This window comes from Olea europaea, chromosome 5 (genome assembly GCF_002742605.1).
Source record: "Olea europaea var. sylvestris chromosome 5, O_europaea_v1, whole genome shotgun sequence".
NCBI classification, from domain to species: domain Eukaryota; kingdom Viridiplantae; phylum Streptophyta; class Magnoliopsida; order Lamiales; family Oleaceae; genus Olea; species Olea europaea.
Genome location: NC_036241.1, coordinates 9588771 through 9592838, shown reverse-complemented (window position 1 = coordinate 9592838; position 4068 = coordinate 9588771). Strand labels below are relative to the sequence as shown.

Sequence of the window (4068 nt, the reverse complement as noted above, 5' to 3'; positions counted from 1 at the left end):
ATTAGATAATTGCAAGATCTACAAAACCATGTTTTTTTCAAAGGATTTTGCTACTTGTACATAAAAATGGTACATAAACAGTTATCAAAATGATGTGGAGGGAAAAGATTGGATGTAAAAGTTAATTATATATTAAACTGACAAATGGTAGAGTAACATGTAAAAATTATGTAATCTCTTATGTAAATCTTAATGTACATGTAGCATGATCCTTAAAAGAGAAAGGGGAAAGCTTCAAAAAACAGACCCTCCACCACTCGATGAGGAGGAAAACCTCCAGATATATCTAAATTATCAAGTAAACAAATTAATATTATCTACAAATACAAATAAATGGAAGTCGCAAGTAGCACATATGCCACCAATGTTCATGTAATAATTTTCAACAGTTCATTTCCCAAGACAAATCTGAATGGCAAAGGATTCGTGTGACCTGTCTTATAAAGATGGAATAAGGCTAACTCCGTGAAATTTGATGTACTTAAAACAGAAAAGATATTATTAATAATAAAGACCAACCATGACACTGACCTTTATTTATTTCCATGAAGACCATCATAATTTAAGCAGTATCTTCTCAACCATAGTCGTATATTATTTCAATTTGCACCAGCAACAAAAAAGTTACTATGGGGGTGTTTGAGCAACATTATTTTGGTAATAATGCATTCTTGAATGGTATATCGATGAAAAATGTGCAGTTAAAAAATAAGGAAATTTTTTTTATTTGCGTGTAATATTATTTTATTGAAGAATGTGTGGTTGAAATGATGTCAAATCATTGCTTAAGAATGTATTTTTTTGAAATAATGTGGCTCAAACAGACCCTATAAACCAGATGGCTCTACAAGTATATATCATGAGAGACATGAAAAACAGTAACGCCGTACAAAGCAATTTGATTCCCTCCAAATACAAGTGAAAGCACAACTTGCACTAGACTAGGAGGAATACATTAAAGACAGATAACAATGTCATGAAAGGAAGTATCTGATTGAAAATTATATAAGTTTCGAAGAAAGAGAAAAATCTATCCCTTCTCCTCTCAACAATATCTCTCAATGTCACAACCTCAAGGACCAAGAGATTTCACTGCATGAATTTTTACAAGCAGGTAGAAAAGACACCATCTCTCAATGCCACAAGCTCAAAGGACTTGCGAGATTTCACTGCATGAATTTTTACAAGCAGATGGAAAAGGGGAAAGAAATTTGCACCGTGCTTATATTTACAAAGCGTAAACATTATCCCAAAAAGGAGAGAGAAAATTCTCAGACATGAAATTACCGTAACGATATGGTCATCTGATTCTTGAAGTAACTCCCCCATCTGGTAATGCCATCAGAGAGGAAACAGACTTCTATTTTACACTTGCAAGAACTACTAACATTTCTGCTTAATTTCTTGGAAGATAGGGATATGAATGGAAAAAGGGAACTGTACACCATTTACCGGGTATATCAACTGGTTTTGACCCAACAACATTGATGTTAAAAAACTGAAGTTGTTGCCTTCAATTCTACAACCCCACCAGCACCATCCGCCCACTCACCGAAGTCCCCCATAACATGACTAGAGGCACACGTGCATACCCATATTTGTCAGAAACAAAACATAACTAGATCAAAGGCATATGTGCATGTTCATAAATCTCAACCATAAACATGCCTAACTGAATGTAAAGGTTGGAACTCACAAATTAAGATCTGTTAGGTATAGTTATTCAAAATCTAAGTTGTCCTCGTGACCGATCAGATAAGATGAGAGAAACGGAAAGGTGTAATCTCAATTTATAAATACAATAGAAAAAGGAAGAGTAGGTATCATTGATTTTCTAAATAAATAGCAAAAGGGAGTGGAAGCAATGCATAATAGCAAATTTAATAATTAGGCTGTTATTCCAAGTACAGGAAAGAACAATATCTAACCAGATACCCAAAGCATGTATTAAGAAAAAGTTACTAAAAGCATCATAGAAAATAAAATTTCAATTAATTACCCCCTCAGGTGGAGTTGGGTTACGGCAAAACTTGGAGCCACCAGGAGCCCAGGGAACTGTTCACATAAAAGAAAGTGAGCCTCGAGCAGAACGAGCCAAGTTAAACTGATGAACAACATAAATCCATCGCACAATATTGTCTCAGCATTGATGCAACTATAAACAGGAAAAAGTAAAAGTTGAAACTGTAAGACAGGTAAAATTTGAGAATGTTTCAATAATTGAAACTTAAAATTAGACAAAAATTGAAAGATTTTCTTCTCACATTAAGTAATGTGAATAATAGTGTTTATGCCATTTTCCTTTTTGTCTCTCTTTCATCTATCCTTGAGGATCCATATACCTATCCTACGATGCACAGATATACTTAAACGAAAGACATGAACCCAAACAAGTGTTCAAAGAGGGAAGAAAATTAACAGGGAGTATCAACGCCAAATCTTCAGATCTAAATTACAATAATATTACATAAAATTACAAAGGAGATCATTCATAAAGCTAAGCTATTCAAAAAGAGGACTTAGTAAAATGAGAGTTTAACAGTATTAAGCCCCTGTTTGGTGGCCATTATTTCCATTGCAAAGACTTTTGAATAGTATTTTTTGGAAGAATGTGTGGTTAAAAAATAAGAAAAAGTTTTGGATTTACGTGCAGAATATTTTATTATATAAATGTGTGGTTAAAATTCATCCTATAGAAAAAAGAGTTCTAAAACAATGGAGATCAAACAGTGCCTAAATAAACTTTCCCCAAGGACATGGCTCATGAAATAAAGTCATATATTCAGAGAATTTTTGAAAAGTATAATCCATTTGAAAGAAAAAACCTCTTACAGATGCAACAAAAGTTCTGTTCTCTTCTTCAGTTCATGTCATTTTAATTTTGTATGTTTTCATCACATGATTGAAATCCGCCTAATTGTAAGGGTCAACATGCTCCAATAAAACTTACCAATGTAAGGATCAGGATGCTGCCACTTATTGTAGGTTACTTCACCAGCAGCTATCATTCTATCAATGGTCTCAATATTATCCTGAAAGCCCGCAATAATAAGCAAGGCAGTTAAAATATAATGTAATCTTGAACTTTGTGGCAGCATCCAAATTCTTCAACATATGCTACATCCCTTTCCTTCCATCAGGAATTCATTAAACTGATACATCATCAAGCATTCAAAGGCAGGTAAAGCATTTCCCGTATATAAGTATCAATTCTTTTCTTTGTCTAGATGGTAATATTTTCAAATAACTTAGCGGCATTTGATTATACAGGAGTGGGCTAGGAAGTGAATCACAATTCTTAGTAATTTCTCATTTTTATCATTCCCACATTCATTCCATTCTCTCCAAAGACATTTCTGCATACATCTCACCATTCCTTTCCTACATACATTTTTCAGCATCAAATTCATAACTAGAATACTGCCATGTAAAATAACCCATACAAGTGCCGAGCTACAAACCACTGATCATGCCCATCTACTGAGCTTTATTAAAGCAACGACCAGAAAATAAGTGGTCAATACACCAAAACATAAACCATAGAAAAGAAAAGCAAAACCATTTAATTTGGAGAAACTGGTCTAAATTACCCCCATCAAGCACCTCGTCGCCATTTTTAAACATCCTAGTACCAGTACGGAGTTGTTTTCGCAAATGTTCACCATTTCTCAAATCCTCCAAAATCTTATTTGCCAAATATTTATTTTTAATTCGAAATAGAAAAACAAAAAATCAATGGGAAAGAGAACGAACCACGTTTCGGTTGAGAATCTACTTAACATGCACAGCGAAAAATTAAAATTATTTCGATTCCCACCGAGGATCCCTTTGTGTTTAGATAAAAATCGTGATAAAAATTGTACCTTTGAAGAATTCTACAAACCTTTTGATTTTTTTTTCGTTCCAGTAATCTTGATTCGCCACCCACAGTTGTCCAATTGTTCAACCTCCAACGGTGATCTACACAGAGAACAAGATTGTAGCTACCAGGATTTTTCTTCTTGTGCTAGCAAGAATAATTATGAGGAAAAATCATATGGATTGAAAACCCTAGCCATATATTTATAT

At 33.8% G+C, this 4068-nt stretch overlaps 1 long non-coding RNA gene across 1 annotated transcript; it reads right to left on the bottom strand.

The window, feature by feature from the left end:
• Positions 1-1999: 1999 nt before the first annotated feature.
• Positions 2000-3685, bottom strand: LOC111394949. Its single transcript, XR_002702769.1, has 3 exons — positions 3604-3685; positions 2951-3032; positions 2000-2055 (listed from the first exon to the last, which is right to left on the bottom strand). It is a non-coding gene; the product is annotated as an uncharacterized LOC111394949 (long non-coding RNA).
• Between the last annotated feature and the right edge of the window lie 383 nt (positions 3686-4068).